Source organism: Gavialis gangeticus, unplaced genomic scaffold, assembly GCF_001723915.1.
Source record: "Gavialis gangeticus isolate Ggan-Ray unplaced genomic scaffold, GavGan_comp1, whole genome shotgun sequence".
Taxonomy (NCBI): Eukaryota; Metazoa; Chordata; order Crocodylia; family Gavialidae; genus Gavialis; species Gavialis gangeticus.
The window spans coordinates 68580613-68593527 of NW_017729024.1; the positions used below are offsets into that span (position 1 = coordinate 68580613).

The 12915-nt window shown below is 40.4% G+C and overlaps 1 protein-coding gene across 13 annotated transcripts in view; it reads left to right on the forward strand.

Moving 5' to 3' along the window:
• The window catches only part of PPIP5K2 (diphosphoinositol pentakisphosphate kinase 2), a 120909-nt gene that overhangs the window by 501 nt on the left and 107493 nt on the right, over positions 1–12915 (forward strand). For 11 of the 13 annotated variants that reach the window (XM_019517219.1, XM_019517224.1, XM_019517227.1 and 8 more), the window contains exon 1: positions 2–79. The exons of the other annotated variants lie outside the window; for them this stretch is intronic. The gene's annotated coding sequence lies outside the window, so the exon portion shown is untranslated. Of the gene's footprint in view, position 1; positions 80–12915 lie in introns of those variants that run through there. 13 annotated transcript variants of the gene reach the window in all.

The window sequence follows — 12915 nt, forward strand, 5'->3', positions numbered from 1 at the left end:
CGAAGCGTGGGGGGGGGGTATGAGGTGGCGGCGGCGGCTACTACTTCTCAATGGGACCTAGCGCCGGCGACATGGGTAGGTGAGGTGGGTCCGCGCGCGCCCCCCACCCGGGGCTGGGCTCGTCCCTTCGCGCCGCCTGGCCCGGGACGGCGCTGCCGTCTGTGGGGCCAGCGCGTGCAGTTGAACGTTCAGTCTGCTCTCCCGCCCCCCGCGGCGCTGCGGTGGGTCCACCCGGGCGCGCGCCGCGTCCTTAAGGGGAGCAGCCAAAGACCCGGAGCGGCTCCGTATAAACGGGGGTCCCGGCCTGGGGGTGATGCCGTCTGCGCACGTGCTCGAAGGGGGGAGGCACGTGCTGCTGACGCCTGGGAATAAGTTGGGTGGGAAACTGGGATCAGTTTTATTTTGTTTTTATTTTATTTTTTTATTGTAATATAGCTATATTTTATATACAGATCTATCTGATAGATCTAATTTGCCCCATTATAAAATACACATAATATTCTATATTCATTGTTCATTCACTGTATATTTAAATGTTATAATTTGATGTGCATGCTTGTTTATATATTTATTTATGTAACGTTCATATTTATTTAAGGGGGTTTTGGGGGGGGAGGAAAAAATGACTGGGGAGCACCGGAGGCGTCTGAAGAATGTAAATACAGACGAGGAAAGAAAGCGGCTGCTTGAGGGGTGTCTTGTGCATGGAGATGGAATGAAAGGGGGGACCTGCAGATGTTTCAAGCTTTGATTCCTTTGCCAGCTGTGGATTAATGCTCTCCGGGGCATGGTGGAACTGGGGAAATGAGACGGGGCGGGATGAGAGGGATTACGCTCCTCTTGGCTCAAGTCACTCAGCAATTCTTAATGGGTTTTTCCAGTTAGGAAAAAAGAAATGGCGTTGGCACCCAGCTCTACCTGCCATTTTACTTGAACAGAGCAGGGTGCGAATTGCCTGCAATGGGTTTCTCTCTTCACTTCTCCAAACCTGTCCAGCCAGCATCTCAACCCCAAAATCGACTCTACATGTTTCTTACAGCTGTCTCACTGGCATGTCTCTACTCTTGTCTCCTCTGCCTGAGCTGGCTTTTCATCCGCTTGCACAAGTATCTTTATCACAAAACAATATCTAGCTCTGCCCCACCTGCCCAAGCATTTGAATTTCTGAGCAACTTGTCATTTGCTTTTGCTTCTGATGGAGCGTGCTTGCTTATCTGTTTCTTGCATCTTCCTTAAGTGAAGGGCAATGGCAAAACCTGCTCGTTTCAGCAATCTTTATTTCAGCCTATCGCAGTACTACTGCTTACATCCATGCTGGATTAATGCATACGTTTAACTGCTTAACGTGCCACCGGTCCCAATTTGTTCCTTTTTGCCTACACTCTAACAAACACTGGGTATTGTTGGTGAAAAGTGTAAAATGCATGGCATCTTTCAGCCCCACTGTTCCCTTAAAATTAACTGAACTTGGGCTAACTGGTATACTCAATTTAAGTAATTGTACTCTTGTTTAATTGCAAAAGAAAAAAAGCAAACAGCTGCTAGTCAGTTTTTCATCTTCTCTCCTTTTGAAAACGTATTGGGGTTAAAACTATAACGACAGTTGGAATCTGAAAAATGAGAGGAGCTAATCAGTTTGAGGGCTTCTAGTACCAGAGCACAAGGAGTGCAGTAAGCAGTCCCATTTTAAACAGGCAGTACTGTCCTATTAGTTCTGAAAATGACTAGCACCACCTGTCACTTTCAAGGTTTCTTATAGAGCTCCCAAATTAACTTGTAGATGCCTTGAAAATGAGGAAGTGCTTGTCATTTTTCACAGTGTTAATAACACAACATTGATACCATTGTTTCAGCCTTCTTTACATATAGTTTTGGATAAGTGCACATTTCAGGTAAGCACTTAAATAGAATACACTATATTGGCAGGAATATGTAGCTATATAATATAGTACTTTTTTCCATGCTGAACTTCTGAATCTGTGATCAATATGAAATACTGTTTGTACACTCACTAACGTATCTTGTGCAGCAGTTTCTTGTGCAATTGGCCGTCAGAACCAGAATGGACCGGGGCTCCTGACATTTAATTCCCTGCTTTCACTGTAGTGAAACTTTTATTAAAAAACTGTATGTGGAAGGACAGTCTTTCCCATTCTAATGTGATTATAATATGAACAAAGCTCATTTGTATTGTGGAAAAGCTGAGTTCATTTGTACTGTGGAAAAACTTATTTCTGCTTTTTGTCTTTATCCTCTTAAAAGCAGTAATTTCTTTTGAGAAGTTCAAACTTGTGTGCATGGCCTTCTTCCTTTTTATCGTACATGTGACACTTTTTGACAGGATTGGGTTTAGAAATACAAGTGAAGGTTATCTGCACTATGAATATGCAGCAGACATCTGCAGCGTGTGCCAGACATCAGCTAACTTGATCATTTGCCAGCATATGTGCTACTATCTTGAAGGGAAGACAGTGATATTGACCAGGCTGTTTTTCAGCCTTTAAAGCAGTTATAGCACCAGTGCATGTACACCAAGAAAATATCCTGCTTAGCAGCAGTTTAGCAAAATGCTACAGTCTGTGATGATTTAAAAAAATAATTAATACTTAGAATATGGTCCTTTTAAGCTAGAAATAATGGGGAAAATGTGGGATACAGTCCTGAAAGCAGTATCCCAGGCAACTGTGTGGTTCCTGGCTTTGCAGGCAACCTTTCTATCCAAAAAACCTTTCACTACTTAGGCACGAAGACCTTTATAAAAACAAATCTGAAAATACCTTACAACTTGGACCTGAAACTACCTTACAACCTGGTACAGGTGAAAATCAAGGAAGGGATACAGTGGTACTATTTTGGCATCTTCTTGGAAATGACATGGAAGATTAATTAAGTTAATGATTCTAGAAGGAAGACCATGTCCCACACTTTTAAGGATGGCAAACATCCCTACAATTCTTACCAGTTAGACCTAACAGGTATACTTCCAAAGATCAGACTGCTCAAAAGAAAAATTCCTTACTTCCTAAGACCCTCCTCCCACATTTCTTCCCAGAAGCATGGGGTTAACGTCTTAGAATCACAGAAAAGTAGGGGTGGAAGTACGCTGAGGTAGGAGACCCCTGTCCAAATCATCCTATATAAATCCTCTGTCTAACCTATTAGCGAAGCTATAGTCGACCCTTACCACAAGACATAATATCCTAATTTTCCACAGGTAAAGAAGGCACGGGAACCATTGTGGTTAACATCCTGCTATTGTGAAGGTTGTTAAAAGACACTTGAGTGATCTGAAGAAGAGGGGCATGATCAGGAGATCTGAAGAAGAATGCAGTAACCCCTATAGTCTGTACCAATCTGACCATGGGGCAGAATTCCTTCCCTAGTCCAAATGTGGTGATTGGTCTCACTCTGGGTGGAGGGTTTAAGTCCTAACACAAGCCTTAGCACACCCCAGTCAAAATCCCCAGCCTTGGCTGTAGGCACCACCCAGTGCTTCTGAAGAAGTGGGGCAACAGAAGAAGGGTAAACAAATTCCTTCTCAGTCCCATGTGGCAACAGGAAAAGCCCAGAAACTTGGGAAATGCCCATAGTAGAATGCTGACATAGCTACTACTAGATCAAGGATGGGCAGTTGTTTGGCCCTGGGAGCCACATAGGGAGTTTTAATGAGCTGTTGCAAGCTGGGTCATCACCCCTCCCTGTACAATATCTCACCAATACTCCCTATATGGGGTGGGTGGGTAAGTGGGGAGAGGTGTTCAGGAACAGGACAGGTGATCCACTCCCTGCTCTGGATTGGGGCAGGGAGGAAGATGTGTGTATTTGTGTGTGGGTAGGGAGGGTGCTTCCTGGGCACTTATGGGGGAGGCAGTGAAATGGAAGGAGATGCATGGTACAAGTCTTCCTACAAGTTAGCTTTAGGTTTATTTTTCCTTGAACAACTGCATCCCTGGCTACAAATGTGAAGCCAGGATCAGTAGTAAATGTAGGGTTGAGAAAATATTCATCCCTTTTGTAGTATAACCAAGGAGGCAAAATCGTGGGAGACTTACTCAATATAATGACTGAGATGCAAGTAAGATCCTTAGACCAGTCTGTCTTGATTAGGATATGGTGACATGATACCTGATAGTTCTGTAAGGAAAACTTAATTCTTAGCATCTAAAGCATAAAACTTGGTTATAAATATTTGCATGTATATGGTATGCACTGTGGTTATATATCCCATGTGTGCATAATAACTTCCTAAAATTGAAGTAGCACCATGGTATTAATCCATTGAATGTACTCAACAAGTTACCAACCTAAGTTTACAAATATATAAAAATTTATCAGTATTTTTAACTGCTATAAAATACTGTCCTTTTCTCATACACTCTTGTTATGTATATTACCCTTTCCATATTACCCCTGCCAGCTTCAATGTTTAGTTGTCTGCTTACAGATATACCTTGCTTTGTACTCTCTCATGTAAATAAATAATAGTCTCCTTAGTCTACCTTGTATGATTGTCTTTTCCATTCCTTAAGATCCACTTCTGCAGTGGTGCCTGAGAGTGATCAGTCAGAAAGCAGTAGTTAGCTGCATTAATCCAAAGTTAGGCGGAAGGCAGGGTGGATAAGCACCTAAATCAGAGGTGCATATAGCATAAGCTTCTGTGAGCCCAAAATCAGTTCATTTGCTGTGAAAGGACATGCATGATCAAATTCTTTAATAAAAATACTTGAACATCATGCTCAAAAGAACATCAGTGTCGTAAACTCTTCACCTGCCCCTTTCTTTTTAAACAGCTTGTTCTTTGGGGCAAGGATTATGTTCTCCCTTTATTTGAAAAAACCCTACTACATTTTAATTCTGAAATCTGAATAAAATTGAACAATAAATATAGCTGTTGGACAAGTTTGGGGACATCAGGTGCCCCCCTCTGCCCTCCCTTGTGTATTCAGATCACTCTCCATTTTATACACTGCTCAGTGCATGTCATTTTGTAGCAGCTGATGAAGTAAGTTTGGGCTCATGAAAGCTTATGTGTTAGGGGTAGGTGCTGTATGATCTAGGCCCTCTCTGGCCCAGTGACTTATCAGAAGATGATGTCAGGATAGTGATCAGTGCTGTCACAGCCGCTCTCTGGTGTTATCTTTCTTGCCTGCCATGTCTTTGATCCTATTTAAAGTTGGGAGCTGGTTATACTGGCAGATAGGTCTGGGCCTGTCCCTTGGAGGAATTTCTTTGTGACACTTTGCCTCCCCGTACACCCCACCTTTACCATATCCTAGATGTTATCAGATTTCTTCTTTTGGGCCTTGACCTCTTGTCACAGATATGGTGGTCTTTCCTACGCCACCAGGATCCTGGTCATGCTCAATCCTATTCAGTCTGCCACTCATTCAGGGTTTCACCCCTTCTGTTAATTGACTAACAGCCTTCAAAAAGTAAATCAACTTAATCAAACAATTCCATTAGTTCCTTAACCATCTCAGAAACTGCATCATCTGAAGTCCCTTCCTTCATTCAGGGTTTATCCTATTCTAACAATTCATTTATCAGTCCCAAATGGAAGTCAGCTCAAGTCCAAGCATTCATTTGGGGTTGATCCCCCTCTATCAATTCAGTGTGAATTGATCCCCCTCTATAAATTTGGGGTTGATCCCCCTCTATCAATTTACTGTTGTTGTGCACCACTTCACCACAGCTTGCTGCAGGCTGGCACAGACAGGAGAGTCCTCCAGCATCTTGCCTGTTTGGACACTGCGGTCTCTCCCCAGCTGCCTCTCTCTGGGGCTGGAAGTACTGCTTCAGTCTCTCTCACTGCCAATCCAGATGGAGCACTTGCTGTGGAAACACAGTGGGGTGCTTCTAGCTCCAGCTGTGCTCCTTCTCTACCTCAGGTAAGTATGGGGTGATTGTGATCCCCAGGACCTCCTCTGTTCCTGGCACTTCTCCTTTCACATTATGCTGTACAATCATAACAACGATCAGCTGGCCATTGGTAGTTAGGTTGAGCTTTATATTTTCTTTATGAAATGTAGTTTGACAAACTTTGGGCAAAGACTGTCTCCCTGTTTTATCTGTAGCACTTAGCACAATAAAGCCTTTAACAAGCTTATTGTTAAGGGAGCCTTTTGCAATGTGAAGGGTACCTACAAGCATATGCTATAGCTTTAAACAAATATTTATTTTTGCAGTTTCTTTACAGCTATCCTCAAACGAATTATCTATATTTACATTAATAGTATTTGACAAAATAGGCCATTGCATCTGAAAGTTTTATGTCTTTGAACCGGTCTCTAAGCTGCCCCCCTGCGCTGCCTTCTGCGTGACTGCAGATTAGCACAGCTAGTCTCTGTGTATTATTGTAGGATTGAAGTATTGTTGTAGCCATGATGGTCCAGGAAATGTCTGAGATGCAGGAATTTTTTGTAATATTTTTTATTGGACCCAAAATATAGTTGGGAGAACTGTTAAGTGATCGTTTTGGACATCAGGTCTCCTGAGACAGGGCACCTGGTGCCAAAAGCTTGTCCAACAGTTAACTTTAATTGCTTCTGAAATCTGAATAAATCTATAAAAGTGCGTTTTTTCAAGTCAATGGAGGACATAATCCTTGTCACAAAGAATAAACTGTTTAAAAAGAAAAGGGCCAGTGAAGGGGTTGGGAAAGAGGCATTCATTGTTCCTCTGTTCTTTATGTTAAAACATGTTTTTTTTTTAAGAACTCTGTTAATTTTAAAGAATCTTTTATATCTGTTTGTATGTATTCAATAAGCAGCTGATCAGTAGGCCTTGTTCTTGCCTAGATCCAGGATTATGACAAACCAAAGTCCTTATAATCATTATTGTGGTTTGTAAGAAACTAATATTGCAAGCATCAGGGCTTCATTAGATCTGGCAGAATCTCAGGAAGCACTGCTGATGAAAATCTGTCCTTCAGTTGCTGAAGGAAGGAAAAAAGGAAGAAGGAAACAAAGAAAGAGCTGTTGATAAGAACTAACTTGCTGCAAGTGTGCTAAACCTTTTTTCATAATAGGAAATGTTAATACCCCAAAACTCTAAAGGACTGGGGGTAGAGGGGGGGAATTTAAACTTTCTGAACTAAAATGCTGTTGGGAAAAGGGCAGTGGGAATGTAAGGAAGGAACATGGCCATTCATCATGACATAGTTCTGGAAGGCAAAAGGCAGGATAGATTTGCACCTTATAGACTAAATCAGTGATGCGTATGCTTTTATAGTAACAGCTTATTTCAGCATATTTCTGGAAGCCTTGAACTTGGATTCTTGGGTTCTGATTTTACGGTAGTAACTGACTGTTTTCACCTGCGTCTCTAACCAGTGTCATATATATATACACCATCACTTGCTCACAGTGCCCCTCTGCTATCTACATTGAACAGACAAGATGATCCCTATATGTGAGAATGAATGAACCCCCAATCTGACATCCAAAAGACATGCAAGCCTGTGGCAGAACACTTCAGATTCCCAAACATTCAGTTCCTGAGTACCTGTTCGTAGACAACAAAACTTTCAAAACAAACTTAAACACAATTGCAGAGCAAGAAATCATTAGTAGACTGGATTGCGTTAAGTATTGTCTAAACAAGGACTGTGGAATGCTATCCCATTTACCTAGATTTGCTTTTGTGTGACCCTTTTGTTCCTGTTTGTATTATATTTGCCTCTCCCAGCACTTTGCCACCTCCCTTTCCTCTTGCCCTGTGTTTTGTATTCAAATCTCTCTTTGATAGCTTGCTCTGTGCATGTCCTTTCATAGCATTTGGTGAAGTGAGGTCAGGCTCACAAAAGCTTATGGAGTCTGATTTAGTTAGTCTGTAAAATGCATCTCTACCTTGCCTTCTGCCTGACTTCAGACTAACATGGCTAACTACCTCTCTGTTGTCTTAAATCAGGGGTGTTAGACACAGCTCACGGGCTGGGTCCAACCTGTGAGTCCCAGTCCAACCTGTAGAAAGGGTCAGTCACTTAACTTTTGCTGTACTTCAATCCACATTGGCAGTGGTGATGATGGTATATTAGAAATTTACCTTTATTGATCTATACATGAGTAGTGATTTAAAAAAATAAAAAAATTACTGTATGTGCTTTGAGCCCCCAGATATCACTCCTATTGGCTATAGATACCAGTTTGATAATTATTGAAGCTTCAAGGAGATATCTGTATATTCTCTTTGTAAAGTCAGCTGCACATTAGGAAAGAGCATAACTCATCCCTTTTGTTTTTTTGGCTATTGCTTTACATTATAGCAGGACTGTTCAAGGTTAAGTTGTGACCTCTGGGCTCCTGCTGATGCTCTGCTCCCCATATTGCTCTGACTGCAACAGCAGCCAAAGTCTCTGGGCACCCCCTTCCTGCTCTGGCTGTTGCTGCCTGCCCCTGCCCTATAGCATGGCTCAGGGGGCTGAGGTCAAATCTTGGGCCACACAGCCTTAGTGTCTACTTCATAATGTGACTGTACCTTTTATAACTGTAAAAGGTCTGTATTTTGAGCATCCTTGTAAATGGTGAGAGCTAGTCAGTTCAGGGCTGTTTATTCCAGCACTGACCATGGTTGGATTAGGATATTCTGTATTTAGTAAGAAGTTCTTACATTAGGTTTGGATAACTACATATTCTGGGTAAACATGTAGCCTTTTTCAGACCTAAAGCAATGCATTTAAATAGAATACACTGTAAGGTAGGAAACTAATTTAAGCTTTAATATCTATTATCTGCAATTGTTCATATCAGGGGATCGAAGCAGTAGTAGACATTTTAAAGATTATTTCAGCAGTTTCTTGTTTTCATATATTAGGTTGCATTTTTAGAATGTTTTGATGGCTTTTTATGAATCTACTTTGTCAAAGTTTGTCATGGTTAAGCATGAACATGTGGATAACAGAAGCTTGTCTTAATCCACCTTAGGAGAGGACTCATGAATTTTGCGGTGTTTGACCGAAGAAGAAAAGTAGCTGGAAAAACTAGTAGGACTTGGCAAATAGGTTGTATTGGTGCCTCCTGTTTCCAGGCATTTCAGCTTGTTCCTATCGCGTCCTTGAAAGAGAAATCTGAAACTGCATGTACTAAATACAGCTTTTTTCCTAGTGTTTTAAATTATTTGTAAAGTGTTTTTGATGTAGCCTGCTGGGTATGAAAGTGAACTTACAGGTTTTTATCATGTTTTATTTAACGTGAAATGGGATGCAATTTAAACAGCAAAACTGCATTAGATGTTGGCAGATAGTTCGATTCTGGCCATTGTTCTGTGCAGACAATAGCTGTTGGTCATTTGTAACATTCCTGTCTAGAGTTCCTCATGAATATCATTTTTTATCCCTGTGTGAAATGAAGTAACTTTCATCATGAGTCAGCTGCTGAGGACACTAATGCAGCAATAATATAAGTATATTTATTTCAATTGGGTATATTCAATTCTCACATAAAACATTTGGCTTTTTTTTTTCCTATGGCCCTACTTTCACCCCAAGTCTTCTGAATGGAAATTTTTAGCTTCCGTTCTTCATTTTTAATTCAGCTTTGTTTAGGACACCTTTTTTGCTCCAGTAAGAAATGGGAAGCAAGACAACTGATTTTATATCTTGTTCAGTAGATTGCCCCAGTTCTCAACAGGAGTTAAGAGTGAAACTAAATAGGTATATGTGTCAGGGTTAGTATGATGCCTTTACAGTTTTTATTTTGTGGAGTAATTCGTATAATAGCACTTTTTTTTGAAGCATGTACAAAACATTAATTCTTGCAGCCTCCTATCAATAGAATATTTGGAAAATTCAGTGTGTCCATAGTCATTGTTCATTGTAGATGGTTGTTCCTAGTTTATTGAAGAAAAAATGAGTGCAAGGGTCGTTTCCAAAGAGCTCTCAGTAATATGCAACAAACCCATCATAACGGAGATTCTCTGGTGTGAAATAATGGAGCCTACTGCTTATTTATATGCAGTCGATAAATCCAATAGTCTTCTTTGACGTCAGGTTTACAAGAAACGTCTAATGTTGCCAGTTCAGTCATGGTCCACAGGCTTTTGAAATGAGTTTATTAAGTTTGTTTTAGGCAATTTATTTACTTGTTTGTTTTATCACATGCATCTCAACTCAGTTTCTTGACTAGTGCATCTGCTGCAAAGAAACAAGTGATCAAGAAACTAAGCCTTTTGTGAATGCAAACAGGTTTGTCAGTTGTGATTACTTCTGTTGTATTAAGCAGAAAGCTTCCACTTAACTGTCTATGGATGATGAAAATAAACTTCTTAGTATGCCTGGCATTGAAACTCATACCTGCCAATGAGTGCTGCATATTTTTAATTTAGTAGTTCTTGACCCATAATTCTTTAATGAATTCTTAATCCGTGAACTTCTGCTCAATTTTTTTCTCTTATTAGACCTTCTTTTATTGGATTAAGTTTTAAGTCCCTCTTTTACTCTGTACATGTTACTAATGTAATCTCTTTTTCATAAAAACTGTTGAAAGTTTTAAAACTAGCAGGTTTCTTTGCTCCTCAGTGAGTAAGATAGAACTGCTTCTAGGTCTTTTTAGATCTTCTGATAGCAATGCATGGGCGTCCACTGTTGGTAACCACACTGCAGGGGAATGGTAAATCCAGCATGCTAAAACTTTTATGACATTTTTATACTACCAAAGAAGTGACGCAATAGATATTTCAATATTGCTTTAAATGGATCAAAAATCCTAGCCCTCCCCCACCCCCCCTCGTCTTTTTCTACCCCAAAATGGTTTCGGTTTAATAGGGAATGTTTGACATCTAATTGTTTCAACTGTGTCTACTACTGTTTAAGATTTTTGGCATCATATAGCAAGTGCTGCATATTTCCTGGAAGGCAACATTTCTACAACTGTACTTATTCTTTGTTGGTCTTTCTTTCCTTATATTGTTTCCCCTCTTTCATTTTCACCCCTCCCAATACATACATTTTCCTGATGCTGTATTGCACTTAAGGAGCTGTAATGTTTGAGGACAGGCCTTGTTAAAGATGTAGCCCTTGCTTTTAAATTTGCACGTTGGTGTTGTCTGGCTCGATTTGGTCTCCTTTAGCAAAGGGGTCCACCTTGGCGGTTCTGTCACTGAAAATACTCAGTCCCTTAAACCTAAGGCTGTCATCCTTGGTCCTACTAATGGAATTTTCCTCATAGTGCTGCCTTGGTAACAAAGATGTGACTTTTTCAAGCTCTGCATATGATGCTTCTGGTCTGCCAATCAAACCATATCCGGAGTGTTTTGTTACCTCATAAATTATATTGTACAATTAGAATCTTAAAGCAGTCAGATAAAAGCTCCTTTAGCAGTGGTGGGGAAAAACATTGCTGTTGTCTTCATGAAGACAACCGACTGGTAGAAAGAAACATTTTATTTTGGGGCTTTTATGAAGGGCTGGAATTGATTGAAGCAAGTACTTGGCACTGTCATTTTGATCAGAGGACTGAAAGTTAAAAAGGCAGAACATCTGGATTACTTTGGATGCTGACAGCTAGCTTTGGAGTAATTAGTAGCTGGATTTGGTCAGTATGTTTGCACTCTTCAATATACATGTGCTATCAGTGGGCTTACTGAACCATAAATCTGATTTGATTTTGTGTACGTGCTTTATTATATGCTGTAGCTGTTTTTTTCAGATGCAGTGTGCCAGTGAAAGTGGTAAATAGTTCTCACCCTGTTTTCAATAACAGCGTAATAGTTCCCAGAGGCAGTGTGAAGCCTGAACATGACTTTTGATGTCTTAGTGAAGCTACCCACGTAAAAAAACTTGCTGTTGATGCTGTTTTGTTTTTTGTCACTAGATTTAAGTGAGAGAAATCTGTCAAGTTCATAACAGTCTTTCTGTGTTTAGCTTCTTTAATTATTACAATGTTTTAAAAGCAAAAAGATAAACTCAGATTCTCCTGTTATTGGGGCATGTGACTTTTTTAGAAAAGTGAGCAGTATAAATTCCAAACTGAAAATTAAATTTTGACAGTAATGATAACTTTGAAAGTTTTTTTTTCCCTGAATGCTTCTTAATTTAGAAGTATCTGTGTTGATATTCAGAATATGATATAGTTCTCCCTAAGATAAAGACATGTCTTGTAACTTTAAAAAGAGGCAGACCTGAATAGGGGTGATGCTGTTCTACTGGTGAGTATATCTCTATTAGCAAAATTAGTATCCCTATTTAACAACCAGTAGCAATGGGGCTTTCTCAAGCAGAAAGGGCTTTTATGGGTAGCACTTTGTTGTGTTTTTTTTCACTTCAGATTTCAAAAGTTAGTTAACGTTTGATCTACATCTCTTCTACCTGCACACATTGTATGCTATTGGTATGGTTGCTTAAATGCTGATGTGTCCAAGATGTGGACAGACTGGAAAGAGTCTAGCAGAGAACAATAAAAATAAGAAGCCTGGGAAGCTTGGTTTATGAGGAAAGGCTGGAAGAACCAGGATTATTTATTTCGTCTGGAGAAAGGAGACTGAGGATACATTCGATGATAGTTTTTCAATTACCTGACAAGGTATAAAGAAGATGGGCTTTCTCCTGTGGCTGTAGGGGACTAGATTAGGAGCAATGATTTCAGGATGCATCGCAGGAAATTCAGGTTGGAGATAAGGAGGTAATGGGATAAGTGTGGTTTATACAGGGCCTGAAGATCCATATCCCCCTTAGCTGGACTAGCTTTTGTGACCCCTTTTTTTTTCCTATGGGTTCATTGCTTGTATCCTCCTCCCAGCACTGGTCCTCTCTCCCTTTCCTCTCCGTTGTCTTTTCCCATCTTTTTTATTCAAATCACTCATTACACTTGATACGCTGCTTTATGCTGTCCTTTCCCAGTATCTGACTAAGAGAACTTGAGCTCTTAAAAGCTTGTTCTATAGATAAATATCTTATTTAGTTAGTCTGTATGGTGCACATCT